We start from the raw sequence: 19127 nt of genomic DNA, 5'->3' as shown, positions 1-19127 counted from the left end.
TTCATAATGAATTGTCTGAGACACTGCAGCTGGCAGATATTTCCTCTAAAGGCAAAGGCAGGCGAATGGCTCCGAGGCGTTCTGCCCCTCTAACCCTTGTGCCCCTCCTCCCCTCACTGCTGAAGGCTGTTTTGGCCATAACAAATAAACACAAGTCACTTGTTAGTCCCAGGAAGGGAGCACAATTCAATATTGCACCTGTAAACTGTTACACATTTCTATAGCAACTAATGTTTGCCAGTGTGGCCAAAGAATTCCCTTTATCATAAAAACCCAAGGAGAACAGTAGGGGGAAAATCCATTACTGAAGAAATACCCATTTCCAGGCAGAAAGGTCAGAATTGCTCCTGGGTTCTCAACATTGGATGCACATACCTCTGGGCACTTCAGCAATTCACTCAAGTGCTCAAACTGCATATTTTTATACCACCCACATGCTGCTGCTTGAAGAACAAAATTTTTAACAGCCTTAAAAAGAATGAAGTTAGAGTGAAATCCAATGGACTGTAGTGACCATGTAATTTTTTCTCCCCTCTCAATTTTGAAGAGATTCTTGAAAGTGGTAAAACTAGAGTTTTCCCAGGGTAGCCTGGGATGTAAAATTTTGGGAAATAACCTGAGGTAAATCCCTGAGTGCCTGCTTTGGACACAGGATAAACTATTCTAGTCTGGTAGTACACGTGCTACCACTTGTTTCCATATGGTTTCCATGGAGTTTACCACAGTCCATATCAAGTCCACAGAGGATATCAGGGGTATTTTGATTAGGAGTAGTGCAACCCCAAAAAATAACAGGGGATGTTTTCAAGCTGGGTACAGAATTGGTGCAAATCCAGTAATGATGCTGTAATAGGAGACTCAGCGTCTCTTTGCCTCATCTGCATCCAGTAAAAAAAATTAAATTGTATAAAAAACAATGCAAAGGTCCTGCCAGTTCATGTCAATTATCTGTATTGGCACTCCTTGTAGGGCAGGAAACAGCAATTCTATTTATAATATGCCTTATCTATTTCCCACTATTTTACTTAGAAATAGTTTTAACTAGTCTGGTTTCCTTCTTGCTCCATACCTGTTAGTGAAATTGCTGGGCAGAGTTAAAATCACATTACAAGTGTCTGTCTAGGGACTATTATTTAGAAGGTATTGCATGTAATGGAGGTGAAATATTTTCAGCACTTTTTGTATTCAGGACTCAGGTTAAAATGGTTTTTGTTAGGGGAAATAAAAAAAGGACAAAAGTGTCTGCATTGTCATAATCAAGCAAAGAAGTGTTGATAAATTGGCTGGGCAGCACTTGTCAGGACTGAGTGACCCTTGGAGATCTGGGCACTGCTTGTGCCATTCAGTGCCAGCAGCCCTGGAGTGGGGGCAGAGGTCAGGACAGGTGCTGGGTGTTTGAGCTGAAATAAATTCATTGCTGAGCTAATGAAGGGTTGTTATAACCTGCTCTGTGCTGGCAAAACCACCATCTCGTGCAAGATCCCATGAAGCCTCACCTGATTTTATGAGGATTGAGAGCAAACCTCTGTCCTGCAGAATATTATGGTGTAGCTACAAAAGCAGTGCAGTTCAGCCAGATGGTGTCAAGAGCAGGATAATTTGTCTTATCAAAGCCTCCATCAAGTACCAGGCTCCTGGTGCTTGAGTTAATTTGGAGAACTGTGAGACAGAAAGGCTTTGCACAGTATTGACAAATCCTACACTCCACAGTTCCAATTTTGGAGCGAGGAATCCAGGGGACATGAGTGACATGGATTTGTTCAGTAATCTCAACAGAGACACAATGGCCCTGCAGCCATGCCCAGCTCTCAGGGAATGCATGCTCAGTGCAGACTGGGAAAGACAAAGCCTGGAATTTCTGGAATTGAGGTAAAAAACTGTAGAATGGGAATAAAAATCCAATGTACTTCTTGTACTCCAATATCTTCTTGTCTCAAAAGTGTTGATAAAGATAAATTTCTCCATGTGGACAAAGGTGTATAAAGTATTCTCGATCAACTAAGGTGAATGGTGGCTGTTGCAGTGGAAATAGTTTATAATTGGGCTTTTTTTCCAATGCAGTCTGCAAGTGTTTCAGTAGGAAATGCTTTGCCCCAGATTTTCGGTGGTGCTCATCACTTTAAAAATCCAGTGATAAATATGCTTTGCTGAAATTGGCATTTTTATCAGTCTTAGCACACGAAACCTCTGGTAATGAATTTTGCTTGTAATATAGAAATAATTCCAATCTAATGGAAAACAAGTTTAGAATTCCCTAACTTTATGACAAGAATCCACAATACAAACAGACAAATAGAAACCCCCAGTGAAAAAACACACAAGTTGTGCTCTGAAAGGGTGCTGCCATGAGGAACTGCTTTGTCCCTCATGCTGTGCAAATCCCCAGCAGCTGGATCCATATAAATGGCCCTGAAGATTCATCATCCTTCCCCTGTAAGGAACTGCAGTTGGACGAGGTGTCTGCCCTGAGAAACTGCCACAAATAAATCTGACAAGCCAACAGCTCCAGCCAAATGGATTGCAGCTGATGGAGTGGCAGCTGGCTCGGTGAGCTGAGCTCCTTCATGGCTGCAAGGAATGAAAGAATGATTTTTGTGGAAAAGTCAGGTGGCTGATTGCCGGAGCTCACCCCTAGGTTGGTGGTGGCTCCGTGTGGTGGAAAAATCTCTACTCCAATCCGTGCTTTCAAAAAAAAGCTCAGAAGTCTCTTGTCGTTCGGTCTCAAGGCAGTTTATTGCAAGTTATCTAAAATATTTTCTTCTGGGGCTGCTGTGGTTTGCTCACAGCCCAGGCAGAGGCACACACACACCCTGACATCCTCTCTGACTCCCGACTGCTTCTTCTCTCCCCCCGCCCAGGGCTGTGCTGTCTTTTATATGGTACATTACGTGTTACATGGGTACAGTTTGTCCCCAATGCCTATTACCTATATTAAATGGTGCTTTTCTATCTTTTATATGGTACATTACGTGTTACATGGGTACAGTTTTTCCCCAATGCCTATTACCTATATTAAATGGTGCCTTTCTACTCTAAACCAATCTGGGAGTGCCAACATCACCAAGAACATGGAGGTAAGGAAGAAGAAAGAGGGAGGACAGGGCAGGCCCAAATCCCTCCATCTTAAAACCTCTGACCCCCATATGCAAAACCAAAATCCCCCTGTACAGCACTCAAAAATTCTTCCCTTTACTTTGTGACTACTTCTACTATAATATCTAAACTTTTGTGACTTCCTGTTCTTCCTGCAAGGTTGGTAAATCATTCCATGGCTCAAACCCAAAATCACAGCTGTTTCCAGCTGCCTGCCAGGGTCTCAAATGCTTCTGACCTGGGCCCGGAACATCCAAAAATGTCTGAGGGACATTTTGAGTTCCGACAGCTGATGGAGTCAGTGCTTGGGCACAGCTGTTTCTTAACAGCCCCAAGAATTCAGAATATTCCCAACTGCCTGGTCACACAGGGTAATCAGAGAATGCCAATAACACTGAGGTGTGAGAGCAAATCTGACAATTCCAGGTCTAAGTTTGTGTATCTTGGACATTGTTTTGGGGATGCAACCCCCCACTTCATTGTGCAAAAATGATTTCTGGTGTTTAATTTATAATCACTTCCCAGGAATGGAATTTAAAAATATTTGTTAAAGTGCTAGATGATCTCTGACCCCTGGATAGTCTCTCTTTTGGAAAGATTAACCACTGTCATATGTATAGTTAATTGTATGTGTACAATTGTCTTTTCTCCCTTTTCTCCCCTTTTCCCTAACAAAAACTTCAATATTTACTCTTAAATATTTACTTTTAAGTAAATTCAAATTATTTGGATTGTACTCATTCCCATATCAGATATTCAAATTAGTAATTTTTAAAGTTATTTTATGCTTTAAGAAAACCAGTGCATATAAAAATTCCTGAAAATATATTTTAAAAAAAGTTACAAATGGTCATTTCTATGAAGGAAATATTATTCCAATAATAAGAGTATGAAATAGGCTACTGGAATATAACAGATGTTTATGCAACTATTCTTACATCATGACTGTGCATTTGTTCCTATGATTACTGCAAATGATTTAAATATATGTTAGATCAATACAAAATGTTTGAAGAAAGATCAAGAAAATTAAAATGTCAGAACCACTCTTTCAAAAGCCTGGAAATATATGTGTCCTCACAGAAGATTAAGCATTTAAAAATACAGTCTACAAACCCGAGATAAATTTATAGCACAAGATTAAAAGCTTCCAGTATATGTAATTCTAACTAGATCATACACTAAATATTTCCTTATTGTGTTCTAGCAGCCAAGTATTAATTCAATGTATGCACATCTGCAAGATTATTTAACAAGAGGAGGCAGAAAAATAATTCAAATGACAGACAGTGTGTTTTCCTGGCTATTTGTGTGTATAGTGTAACTGCGGGAAATGAACAAGTATTTCTGCTTTTTGGGAAAATAGAGGTCCCAATTTCCAGCCACCGAAATTAATTCTCCACAGAATAATCTGGTCTTTTTTAGCTTTGCTTCACAAACAGAAGTCTATTGCACACAGTGCACTCTAAAGGCAAAGTGTACTGTTCTCAAGTGTTAGAAAATAACATTATTTCAGGGGCAGAACATCACTCACAAATATTGGCTATTTAACAAGGAGTCTTAAACATAAACCTGCTGAGCTACTGTGTGCCATTTTTCCAGAGAAAATGCACACTTGCCAGTAAACTGCATAAATCAGATTAAAGGAAATGTAGGAAGAAAGAAAAAATACAGTCCAATTTTATACCATTACATAGCTTTTTATATGACAACATATATGTCAAAAAGCACTGCAGAGAGGAACATTTGCATCTCAGCTGTAAAGGAGAAAACTCCCCTGCCTCCCTTTTGCTGCCCTGGAGTCAGAGGGATCCCCTGAGCTTTTAGAGGGGGTGACATTTTTTCTGCAGACCAGGCTGCTTATCCAAATTTCCTGCAGCAATTCCCCATCCCCTCCCTTCTACCACCACTAAAGGTTATTTGCTTCCAACAACAAAAAACTGCTTGCAAAAGGAAATGATCAGCAGAATGAAGGCAGCAGTATCTAGGTTGTTTTGTTGAGATTTTATACAATTTGGGGCTTTCCTTTGGACTGGATTTAGTCTGGATTTAGGATCCTGCCCATCACACACAGACCAAAGCTGCCTAAAGGAGCAGGTGCTGGCTTGGACTCATCCCCACTCACTGCTGGGTGGCCTGAGGACACTTCAGGGGCAGAAATTCTGGTTGGTTTTTCTCAGGAAAGAATCTGCTCTGAACTGACCAGAGCCCTTCTGCAACTGAACCAACACGTGGCCAGTGGGGACAACAGAACTCATTTATGAGCTGCAGCTCTGAACAGGTTTGTGGCTGTGGCCCATTATTGTGAAACACATCAGATTTTGGAGGCTGGGAAAATTCCGAACCTATCTCCAATTCCATGTGATATTGTCAGCAGCAGCCAGTTCAATGAAGCAACTTCCAAGGTGCAAGGACTGAAACCACTGGGGTAATTCCAGTCTGGGGAAGTGACATCAAAGAAGATGCAAGCTGAAAGCAAAGCCCTCATGTGGAAAGGCTCATTGCTCTGGCAGGAAATAGGAGATACTTGGTGATTGAACAGTGAGACAAACATTGAGAGGCAGGTGAGGGAGAAGTCTTTAAACTAGGAAAAAACACAGCTGAGAAAGCATTTCTGAAAGATGTTACATATAAATATTATAGGAGTATATTGATCTGAAGCACTCCCTGTTTTTTATGCAATAAATTAAATTTGTGAATGGCTTTTTCCTTTTTTTTTTTTTAAATTCATTCCTGTTTCTTGGATTCCACATACATACCACACGTCCACATTAACATTATCTTTGTTTCTCCCGTACTGATGCAACAGGCTTTCCATTTCCAAGGTTAAATTTCCTTCTGTACAGTAGAGCAGGAATATAAAAGTCTCAAAAATGTTAAAATTGTACTGAACTATGACAGCTGTTCTTGCTAACTTTGCTGGTTAGCAGTGCTGAGGCTTCTAGTGAGCAGAGAATTAACATCTGCTGTCACAAGCTGATTCCAGAAGTGACAGTAAGTTGCAAACTGAAAAACGTTGGCACAAATTCTCTATATCCTTATACTGAAAGCAACTTATGGAATTCACTGACTGTGTGCAAGGGAGGCAGTGTGCAGTAATTAATGGCATACTTAAAATCTGTGACACATTTACATTTGTCTCTAGAGAAAGAGGAAGATGACAGCATCTAGGTAAATACTCAGCAGAATTTCACACTCAGGATTCTTCTGTCTCAGTAATCTCCAAGCTAGCTGTAAGCAACTAAAGATTATATTTACTCCACTGGGAAAAAATTCTTCTTAAAGAGTTTTCTGACTATTTGTGCAATCTCTTTTTTTTTTCTTTCTCTCTCTCCTCCCCCCCTCCCGCTTTAAATGAATCAATTTTAAATTCAGGGAAATAATCTAAAAGAAGGTTGGAACAAGAATCCAGAAGAATAACAAGAGTTTAAAAGAAGATTGGAAGATCAGCTTCCAGGGGATGGTACAAGGGAGAGAATTGGCTGGTTCATCTGTGACACTTTTACTTCTGGTTTGGAAATCAGCTGGTGGTGAGCGAACGCTCCCATGTCCCTGTGACCCTGTCAGGTTTGCAGTGGGCAGTAAAGCCCTCATGGCTTTCCAGGTGAAAAACTCTTAGAGAATGAGAAGTGGCTCAGATGATCAATGCCCAGTTTGAGGACTGGCATGTTTGTCTTGCTGTGTTTGGAGCCACGTTTGGGATTTGAGCTGATGTTAATAACAGAGAGCACAGAGCCATCTGCTCAGCTGTCTGTCCAAAGGGACTCAGTAGAAAAGCCCAGCTCTAATAGCTCAAAACACCTACAAAAAACTTCCAGGAAGGAAAATGAGGCTGTTGTAACCACAAAAACCTTCCTGGCTGCCAGGAATCCACAGGTACATCACTTACTCAGATGACTTGGACATGCTGCAGCAGCACCAGAATAAAACTCAGCTAAGACTAAATCTCGTCTCCTCTTCCAGGGTGGTTTTTCTCTTTGCTGCAGCTGTTTAAAAAAAAATATGGAGAAACATCATCTCAGTCACTCTCTTGGAAAGAAGAGGGAAGTTCATCTGTTTGCTCTCAGAAGACATGGCAAAGCTGTCATTGCAAATCATATTTTAAATAAGTGTGTGGGAGTACGTGTGAGACGGAGGGAAGATGAGAGAGCTTACACTTAGATCAGACAAAGACAAGCTCTTCATACACAAAAGCAATTCTTTTGTTGCTCCTACTATTCCCACTTCCTCCTCCCTGAAGTTTCCACTTCCTATCACTGGATAACATTTCCTACAGCCTCAGGTAATGCACCCTGGCAAAATGCTGTGCTAACTGAGATCTAACTTCTGAGACACACAGAACACATCGGTAATTTCACCCAGGAAAAACATCTTCAGCAGACAGCCTTCAACAATCAGGATCATGAAGTAAAAGCTTCTGAAACATCCTGGTAGAATAAAAAAAACCTTGACTGACAATTCATTCCTCATAATATGGTAAGATTGATTGCCTGAGAAAGCCTATGAAATCACATTCCCAGTGATGTTATTTGAAGGCTCTGTATAATTCATCGACCACTCTGTCATGCATTGTGCATGTGATGTTATATTTTGGACACACTGGGAAGTATTAGATATAAAATTACTTTGTATGATGCAGCCCAGATGTAAAAAAGTGCATTGCTTGGGACTACATGATTCAGTGAGAAAATATAAATGGGAAATTACTGGAGCTGAAATTTTATTGCAAAGTTATTTATCTTTGTTATTACTTTCTGAATCTTTTTGTGCTTATGGTTTACTACAACAGATAGAAAAACTCTTATTTACACTTTACACTAAGGATTATGAAGGAGGAAATAGTCACTGTATACAAAAAAAAAAAAAAAAAAAAGAAAAAGATTAACGTGTGGTCCAATTTTGTGTTTATTCTCCTAATGTATAAAACTGAATTTTATGTATTGATATGCTTATACATACACAGTTTCTGAGCATTTAGACTTCTGAAATTTCCTTTCAGAAGACTCTGACAAGTGACACACAGAAAGCTGGAAGAGAATAAGTTCTGAGAGAAACTCACACAGTTTGCAGGTAACTGCATTATGCTACCAAACCCCATCACTAATTCCATCCTTCTCTTTTATAAAGGTTCCCACCATGTGATCCATCCCTCTGGAAGACGTGGAAAGGAAAAGGACTGCATTCCAATATCACAGCCTCCAACTGGATTTCTGTACTGCCAAGAGCAAAGGGAATTAGGGATTTCCAGAGGAGGCTTCAGCCCCACAGACATCTCCAAAGCTGTGCCCTTTGCTCCAGCTCCTTCCCCTGTGGGAGCTGAGCAGGCTGGAGCTCCTGCTGGTTTAAAAGCATCTTCAACAAATGTAAGAAAATGAATCAAAAACAGGAGACTGAGAATCCCAGATGATGCAGCCAGCTGAGCTCTTTGCATCGTATTTTATTCTCTGCAGCCTGAAAGGATTACAATAATGCTAATTTTTGTCAGGGCTCATCGGGGGAAGTTGAGGGGGAAGCATATCCTACATTGGTTTATGGGGCTATAAAACTTTCTGTAACTCATAAAAACAATCTAAAGATTCCATGACCTGCACAACCATTCAAATACAGGATATCAGCAAAAATCCTAAAATACACAAAGAACCAGATTTACCAGAAAGTGGAAAATATTCTGGCCAAGACAGGATCTGATAAACATGTACAATAGAAATAAAATTAAATAAGAAATCTTATGTTTTAGCTACACATTTTCAGAACTGCTCATGCCCATAATCTCATGGATTGGAAACTTCCAGATGAAAATGTTGTGTATTAAAATCTATTTAAAATCTTTGCTCTTAATTGTGGTTATATGATAATAATGTTAATTAAATGATCTTGTAATTATCTCTTATAGGTATCTCTAAGTATCTACATATTAACATGAAAGTGCAATTGCATTCCTGATAGTGATGTCTTGGAAATAAATCTAAAAATGAAAATAAATCCTTACAGAGGCATCTCATAGCTTCAAAGAGAACAATTTTGAGATGTTCAAAAACAGATTTTTTTTTTTTCCCAGTGGAAAGGTCCAATATGATGATTCAGAGTAGTTAATGAACAACTAAACTGATTCTGCTTGTAATTAGGAAAAACATAATTGGTGTGAGAGGGTATTTTGAAGGTAAAGAGCAGAGAAGAGAATTTTCCATTTGAAGAAAGTGGTATCATTTAGTGATTAGTAGCAAAAAAAATTTATTTCTAGCTTTTCCTTTGCCTGTCATTTTCCTGTGAACGTCAGGTTGTGTGCAAGCATCCATAAATCAGCTATAATAAAATCCAACTCACAGAAATGATATCAGGTTATTTAAGCATGCCCAGAAAGAAGACAAAGGAATGACAAATAATACTTTTACAAGGTAACACCTTCACATTGGCTATTAATGGGTGCCTTTAATTTGGCTTTTAATTTAAAAGGCAAATTCATAAGAGCATTTTCATTGTCCCCAAATAAAGGGATATATAAAAAGAGAGAAATACCTATGTTTGGTTAAGATATATAATTTGCTCAGCTCCTTAATCAAGTACTAAAGTGTTATTTCTTACAATTCAGTGCATATTAATTTTTGCTCAAAAATTCATCTGCTAAGTTTTAGTCCTGCATACATCTGCTGCAAAACTGTATTAGCACACTGCTTAATAAAAGGGAACTATTCTACCGTTTTGTAAATCTAAACCCATTTTCCAAAGGTTAATATTTAACATAGAATGAGCACTGAACAAATGGAGATTTTACCCCAGGTGCCGTTAGCCAAGTGTTTAAAAATCACCTTTTCTGCATGAAAGGGTGATTCCAAGTGACTAAACCCCAGACGTTCAGCTGGTTAAGTAAATTCTTCCATCTATCTTTGCTGAGCAAAGACTGAAACCTGCTCACCCCAAAGCCCTGCAGGCTGCTCACAGGGCTGGGCTGCTGAACTGAGGCTTTTCCCACTCATCCCAAACTACCCCTTCAAGCTCTCACTGATACCATTTTTATTGGAGCTGAAATGAAATACCATTCCAGAAAAACTTAACTATTTCTTTTGTTACAGCAAGCTATGCTCCAGTCTCCAAATAAAACCAAAAGCGGGCCCTGCACAAAATTCCCAATACTGTAAATAAACATTGCCAGGTAAGATTAATTTCTTGCTCTGCACACAGAGCCCTTCAAAGCACATTCAAGCACCATGCAGCTAAAAAAATTAATTTCTCTTTATTATTCCTCTTTTGCCTGTGATTTATAATTTTCCCCCCTCTTCACTAAGACAAGTTTTAATTGATCTATCTCAGCATGGTGGGTTTTTTCCCGTGTCACTGCAGCCCTGCAAGTGCCATGTGAAAAATTGCCCTACATTGATCTAAGCTGAGTTTGCATTGCATCCCTCTGTATCATGAGCCAGACTGGCACTGTAACCTGAAGAGACATGTCCTCTAAATGTGTTCTGGCTGTGGATTTTTTAAGATTTTGTCCTGTACAGAGAGCTTGGTTACATGTCCTCAAATCCCACCTAGCTCAGACACACAGCCTCATAAAATTTGACAGTTTAGGGAAGAGCCCCAAATTTTCATTGTCTATCCAGCTCTCCATTAAAAGCAAACTCTTCAGCTATTTATTTATAAATGTTTTTGGATTCACAGCAACTTGTATCAGTATTACAAAGTAAATAGCGTTTGGAAAATGCAACTATTTGAGTTTTTAAAATGCTCTTTTGCAGCATTATAAACTTTTTTTAGTTTTGTGTTGCCTGTTACTGAAGGGCCAGGAAATTGGGCTGTAGGCTGAATTCCTTGAGTTCACAGCCTTGTTTGTGGCTCTGTCCTGGTGTAGCTGACCAGGGAAAACAATTTCCTCTGCCCCCAGCTCTGTTTTTCCAATTCTGAAACCCTGAGCCAGCAAAAAGCTTTAATTAAAGCTTCAAGAAAAGTAGCAGTAAGCACAGGCCAACCTACCTGCAAATCTTACACTATAGACAGCCTGTGACTCACAGTCGAGACATCATGATTTTATGCATGAAAAGCAATAGTTGCTCTAATTATCCTCTAATTAGTTCTCCATTGGCTGCAAAGGAAAATGCACGTGCTCGTCTGACAGGTGTGCGAAACACAGAAGAGAAGAGGAACAGTAAAATCCTGTCAGATGTTCCCAGACATGGTAACCAATATAGCATTCCAATAAATTTCAGTTTTGAGATGAATATAAAAGCTGAACACATTCTATAGAATAGCTCTAGACAGACTGCCAAGAAGAAGAAGGTCTTGAATTCACAGTGTTTAATATATGATCACATCTCCAAGTGCAGTAACTCAGAAGTGGGAGGGTACTGAGGGAATGTTAAATGTAGGGCATTATATATTAATATAATTTCTTTCTTTCTCCAAGATAAAGAATATTTTTGCTCACGCAGCCTTAATTTAGATGGCCTGTCAAGTCCTCCTTTCTGCAGTGTCATGATGAAAGACACTGATGTGGGCCAGCAGAGGCAGTGCTGGGGCTTTTCAACAATTACAGTATAAATGCTAATGAATTTCCTCCAATGAAAGGCACCAGCTTCCTCGGCTAGACCCTCCATCACAGCACCCATAAATTATCCAGTTGTTTGCTTGTGCTGAATCTCAGAACGTTTTGGGAGCTGCTGAAATCAGCACAAGGTCTCACAGTGATTTCAGAGGATGCTGCAGCAGTCCTTAACACCTGGATCATCCTGTTGTGAGTCCATGGTCATGTCTGGTCCTGCAGCTCAGGGCTTGTGCAGAGCCTGAGCAATGACAGAGGATCTGTCACTGTGAAATGGAGATGGAAATTCAGCTTGGACTGTGCACACCCAGCCTAACACAACTGCAGGGCCATTCCCAGGCTTAGGGCAAGAGCTGGATGTAGGGAGGCAGAAAAATTCCTGGGATGATGCTGCCTGTTTTACCTGTTAGAGCTCCACAGAGCCAGGCCATCCCAAATGGATTTGGGTATAGGCCATATGGACTGTGGGGCAACCACCTGTACCAGTTCACAGGAAATATCTTCATTTCTAACAAGCAAACAAAACAGCCTCCCTTGGGGCTCCCCTCTCCCTGTTACTCCTGTCCCATGTTCCATTCTCCCGTGGGACACTCATGCTGGGGCCCTGGCTCCTCTGGGGTCTCATAATCCAGTATTGCTTACAGTGTTGAGAAAATCTGAGCCTGAAAGTTCTGCTTTCATCTTCACTTGTCATTACACAACTGTATTATCAGAGCATGCTACAGACAAAACTTTGTTTTTCAGTGCAGACACATCTTACTGTTTTTCCTGTCAAATTACAGGAGACATTTGCTGGTCTGACCATCCTCATTATCAGCTCCTTTATAGCCATGTATTGCCACGGTACAAAGCAGTTTTAAGCTCTTACAAATAAAACAGTTTATCATAATTAACTGCACGATGGGATAGAGCTCCCTAAAGACAACTATAAATATTGCTTCCTCGCTCCTGACAGCCTGGCAATGAGGATTTGCCATGAGGTGAAAGAAGCATCTATATTTTACTACCTCAAGTAGCAGAGTGGGCTAACCAGAGCAGTAATTGCAATGATCATAGTCTTTACCACTCTTGACTGAGCAGAGAAATATGCAGTGACATCACTGGAGAGTGGTCTTTGCTGAGCAGGATCCGTGGGGATGGACTGGACTGGAATGTTAATGACTTGCAGTAAAATCAGCCGATTTACCTTCTCATCCATCACCATCCCCACAAGTAGCAGAAATGCACTGAAAGGATGTCCATTGAAAGAGTAGTTTTAATTAACTCAGCCTCACTCAGCACAGAGGAGCTGGGCCTGATTCAGGCTGCTCTAACCCATCCTTGCCACACCTGCAGGGTGGTTTGATGGAGCAGCCAGCACCTCTCAGGTGGCTCCTGCAGACCAGCATTTCCCAGCTGGGAGAGCCACTAGAAGGAATCAAAAGGGTCAGGAAGCTTTTGAAATTTTTACTGTAATCTAAATCAAAGTGAATCATGTTCATCCCCTCCCTTTACATGTTCCTATCTCAAGGTCAAGTATTTTCTGTAAACTTTCCCAGGTGCACTCAGAGAAAATGATGCCAGCTCAGCCTTGCCACAGAGCCACTCCAGCCCTGCCAGGGTAAACGTAAAGAGTGCAGTGAAAAATGCAAAGAGGGAAAAGGACAGTCAGTGGGGCCTGGGCTGTTCAATCAATATGTAGCACAAGAACCATTTTCAGTGTGGAAAAATTTAAACTAGATATCTCTGGCTGTCAGCACCTTCCTTTGCAAAAGAAGCTCTGATGCCACGCTCCTACAGGATGTGGACGCAATGAAAATGTCATCCAGTGTGCTCAGCCTGAGAGACAGCTCCCCAAATGGGAACTTTGAAAGAGTAAGAAATCTCATGATGCAGAACTGTGAACTCAGCCCCAGACAATCAGGGAAATGGACTGACAGACTGCAAAAGGCTCAGCAGGCTAAGCCTGGTCACAAACCACAGCTGTGTGGTGCCTCCAAGACAGAGAGTACTAAAAGCCAAATAAAATCTTAGGAACAGAAAGTCATCGGCTCAATATACAACACGTGTTCACTGATTCAGATCCTTTCCTTATTTTTATGCCACAACCCTTAATCCCTGGTGTCAAGAATCTCATCTAATTCTTTCAGCTTCTCGACTATATTCTCTCACATTGTTTCACAGGGGTGCAGGCTCATTACTTGCTACATGAAGCAGCTCTGCAGAGTTTGTATTTGACTCCTGATTTTCTAAGCCTTCAGATTAAGTTCTCTTATTGTTAGGCTCTTTTGGATCAACTTTATCAAAATTTTTATTTCTTCCTTGACTTATTACTTTATTAAATTTAAATCTTTAATAAAGTCTCCTTTCCCCCATGACAATAAACTTAGCATGAATAAACTTTTCTCACAACTTTTGCAATTTCCCAAGCCTTTATGCTCTCACTCAAATCTGAAAGGTTTCTACATAAGGTGTGTTATTTCTCTAGTGTTCAAAAGAAATAATAATTTTAAAAAAACATACTTAAATATGAGTTGAGGGAGAAACTCCTACCTGCAGCTTACCATGTTCCAGGATTTACTACTGATGACTGGTCATCACTGGAATGCCTGTGCTGGGTTAGAGGTAACTACATCTGTGGCAATGCCATTCCAATTCCTATTGATTATATACACTTGTATAAGCTAAACCCAGCTCCTCAGCTACATTTTGCCTGTGTGCTCATTGCAGAATCCTGTCACCCATTTCAAGTTTGTGCTAATTGATGATGGCTTGGTTTAGATTGTGAGAGAACAGTCAAATAACACCCTGAGCTCTTCTCTGCCTTCCCTACTAGATCATGAACCAGGGCTTTGTTTTGTTTTATTCCTCCTCTTTAACAGCATCTACTTGCACACCATCCCTGCTCAGCTGCTGTGTCTGGAGCAGCAGCTCCTGATCCATCCAGGGGAGCAGGCAAAGGCATCCTTCTTGAACTGGCAGGCTGCACTTCTTGAGGAGCATAAAATCCATGTAAGGTCAGGCAAGCAACACTTGTGGTCCTGCAGACTCCATTATTCTCTGGCTGGTTTCCCATCAGCCCTGCAAGTCAACCTCTCAGGGATGAGCTAATTAGAAAATAGCCCATGAAATTGTTGAGACTCACACCTCACACCTCTGTATTGCTCCTCCAGACTCTCTCCAGAGGGTGCTGTCTGGATCTAGTGCTTTGTCACTCGGAGCTCAGGGCTCGGTGCCTTTAATTAAGGATGTGCCAAAGCTCCTGGGTGTAGTGGAGATGTTGGGGACAGCTCTCTCCATCCCACTCCTGGTTTTGATGTGGCTGCAGGAACAGCCTGAGCACACACTTTGGAGCTGCTGATCCCCTGGAGTGCTGGGGATTGATCTCTGTCCCTGTTGTGCTGTACCACGTTCTACACTTCAAACTGTGGCTACACAGAGAGAATGTGGCATGACGCTGAATAATCAGATTAATAGCCTAATAAGTGACACCCGGTGTCCACAATTACAGTGGCCACTGCTCAGGAGTGTGGCTCCCGTAAAAGGGAGAGATAATGAATTATTCATCAGCTGCTCTGATCATCAGAAAACTCACACCTCCTCTGTCTTCAATAAACCTTTTCACTCTTATTTATAATCAACCTTTTACTTTGCAGTGATAGATGCTAAGTACCTGTTAAATATCTCTGCCATTTTTGAAGAAATGATAGAGACTGAAAAATACTAATTGATTTGCATTATAGTAATTTTTTAATGTAAGAATTAAACTACCAAAAAAAAAAAAAAGAAAAAAAAAAGAATATAATCAAGGTCAACCAAGAGGCCTGATCAATGTAAAATGAATGCCTTGATAAACAAGAATAATGATTTGTTGACATCAATATTTCTTACAAGTTGATAATAGTATTATTTCACCCTAAATAAGAATGAAAAATGCAGTGGCCCATTGCCACAGATTAGATGAAATGTTGGTGCCATCTTCTTTAAACTTCTGCAAGTATTATTTGGTTATTTAAACTAATACATCAGACTGAGATAAAATCATATTGTTGCATATACAGCTCTCGCAGTGAATTTTCAGGAACAGTTTTGCTCTGTGTATTAACCCAAAATATACTAATAAAAAGTCTGAGTAATGGAATATTGTGTGGAAAGTCTCATAAAAGTTGGAGAAAATTTTATTCCAGCTCAGAATAGCTGTTTCTATGCTAATCTTTGATGCTATTGAGCGTCTTCCTGTACACTGTAAGCACATATACATTGCAGTGGAGGCCTTGGGTAACTACAGGGATTGAACCATTCCCTGCTGTGCTGAAAACCTGTTTTGGCCTTTTGAAAATCATATTCCTGCTGCCCTCAGTCTGTAGAGATCACAGACAAGCTAGTTACAATGCATTAGAAAATGCACTTTTCCAGCTTGTTTCTGGCTTCGTTAAATTCCACATTTAAGCAGCTACTTAAGCCTCACTGTTTTCAAAGTCACTGCCTGCCTAGAGCCTCCTCTATCTTGCTGTGAATATTTCATTCTTTGATACTGTGTTTGACTCAATACTCTGACTTTTAGCACCAAGTTTCTAAGTATTTGTCCAATTGTAGTGGTCATGACCTTTCTGTGTCTAACCTGCTAAAATAAACCTTCAGTCCAAGTTACAGAAGTGTAAGATAAAATTTCATTGAGTTCACTGAGCTCTGGATTGGGGTTATGTGTAAAAATAATTTAGGATTAAAATAATTTAAGTAACTTAACAAATCATAACTTTCAACCCATGTGAACTTTGATCAATTCAGGCCTGGCTGTAAGAAGTTCTGAGCAATTCTTGCTTACTTCAAAATCAATAAGTGGCACAGCAGCTCTCAATCTCTCTTTATTTGATCCACAAGTAAGAGCTTAAGAATTTGACCCCATAAGGCAAAATGTTTCTACATAATCAATATGTGAGACCACAGCCATATCCAAGGCAGCTCTGCTGCCTTAAACCCTGCTTAAAAATGGTATCAGTGTCTGTGTTGTAGATAACCTGGGGCTCTGTGGAATTTCAGGGAAACAGCTGGGATTACCAAGTCTATAGAAATGGTTTTCAGAAATGATACGATGGAGTCTTTAATAAATAGAAACTTTCTGCAGTACAGAGCTATAAATTACTGTATGATAACTTCTTCCCAAAGACAAAACCTCTCAGCATTTTGTGTTTGGGGCTGCTTCATGCTGGTAACAGAATCAATAATGTCCCATCAAGCCTAGAAGAAAATGAAGGGAATTTCCAGGACCCACAACTGAACTGTTTCAGGATGACTTAGACTTCAATAAGACAAAGTAAGAAGGTTCTCTACATTGATGCAAATGCATTCCTAAAGGTCACCTTAAGTTTAAAGAAAGTGAGGAAAATCTGATTTCTCAGTGCTGATTCAATAGCACAATGTGTTAGCACTTTCACAATGTGCTAGCACTTTTCAGGAGACTTTGCCACTGGCACTTGCTATTTTTATCTACCCACCAGGCAGCTCAGCAAAACCCAAGAAACAATTTCACTTTGTTCATTCTTCCCCCTTGTGTATATAATAATACAGGAAGAAGAAATAAGGTGAAAACATAAAATGATCATTAAAAATGAATGAGAAGAGTGTGGATAGAAGACTTTTGGGTAAATGGACTGTATCCTCATTGGCACGTGGATTTAGGTTTTTTTTTTTTTTTTCCCTTTGCTGTAGGTTAAACAGAATATTAACTATTTGCTTTGATTGAAGGGCATCATCTTGTTGCACTGGAGAAACAACAGGGCAATAAATTCTGGACAGGAGATCAGTACTGTCACTGCTGCTTCTCCCGTGCTCCAGGGGAAGGGAATTTTGTATCTTTTGGTCTGAAAGCCAGTTCCACTCTGTGCTCAGTTGTTATCTGGCACTTCAGGTGGAGCTACAACTCTGTCCTCCTTCACTGCCTGCTTGCTCCTCTCCCTCCGTGGAAACTGGACATGAGAGCAGTGTGGGGATTGCAATATTTTCACACACATACGAGTGTTCAGTAATTTATCAATCTGATCTGAAACCAGTGCATGAAAAGACCCCTGTTTTACCACTGAGTTCTATATTACATGTTCCAGTGGTAATTTTAGTAGTATTGGAATGGTAATCCTCTCTGAGGTAACCTTACGTGCAGAGTATTTCTGCTGCCATCTTTGGGGTCTTTTCAATGGTTTCTTGAACTGCACACTAGGGTTATAAAAACTAATCTAAAAAGGAACAGAGATTTGGGATAGCCATACTTCACTACATAATTAACAGCCTAAAGGCTCTCCTCCTCGAAGGAGGAATAAGGACATCCACAGCAAGGCTTAGTGTGCAATATTTTGTTCAAGTTCACACCCGACCTCATTTCACAACTTTCTCACACAGGTAAGCAGAATTCATTCTCATTAATGTAACTAAACAGCCTTTACATAGCTTTGTCATAAAGGGGGAATTAAGAAAGCTTGTGTCTGCTGAAAAGTTGAGTAGTTACACTTAGCATAGGAGAGTCTTGGTAAGGTGTTAGATCAATCTGCACCCCAAGCACTCTGAAAGTCCTCAAACAGGGGCTGTTTGGATTTCTTGTTTGCTGTGAGACCCTTGACTACAACTGCTACAGCTTTCCTAAGCTGGTGTACACAGGAGTCCAGGCACAAACTGCAAGCAAGAGAGCATTTCTGGTTCAATCTGCTCTACAACTGCATGACCATATTTAACACTTAGCCAGCACTTAGTTCTACAAAGTGACCTTGCTGCAGCAGTTTCTGTGGTGTTCACACAACACTGATATTACAAAGTGAAATTATAATTCATGGAGTACACTGGCAGCTTTCGAAGGCACTCCCAAGAGCACTGAGACAATAGAGCAGCACCACAGAAAACAAACAAAAACCCACATTTAAGGCTGTTGAACTGTGGAGTTTTAAAACTGCTTTAAATCCAGCATGATTCTGAAACAACAGACGGTGCGAAAACCATTTTCCAGAGGTGCAGTTAGCTGACAGAGCACGATTCCCCCCCTCCACAATGTTACTGTCTTCTGATCAGCATGAAAACAGCAGAGCTGGCAGTGACACTCCCCAAGGAGACCCTAAACAATACACAGCATTATAACAATGCACTGAAAATGTCCTTCTGCCCCTGCAGTGGGGTCCACTGCCTGTCCTGCAGATCCTGTGCCACTTTCATCTCAAATCATCCCAACCTGTTTGTGGCCAGCAGCACAGAAGCTCCCAAAATGTTCTGTGTGGCAGAATTCCTGCCAAGCAGGGATCTCAGCAGGAGTTTCAGGATGCAGACCATTACTGCTTTAGTCAGTAAGCAGATGGCAGCAGTAGTTTGTCTCAGAAATAAGTGACCAGAGCTGCTCAGTGCTGAGCCATTCGCTGCATTATTCCACAAGGAGGAAAGCACCCCGCTTTTTACACATTTGTTATCCTGATTTTTCACAGAACAGCAAGAAGGTACGTGGGAGGGAAAAATATATTGTTGCTTAGCAATGAGATGCTCATAGCAA

This window comes from Taeniopygia guttata, chromosome 20, assembly GCF_048771995.1.
Source record: "Taeniopygia guttata chromosome 20, bTaeGut7.mat, whole genome shotgun sequence".
In the NCBI taxonomy this organism is placed as follows: Eukaryota; Metazoa; Chordata; class Aves; order Passeriformes; family Estrildidae; genus Taeniopygia; species Taeniopygia guttata.
Note: the sequence above shows the minus strand (reverse complement) of the source record.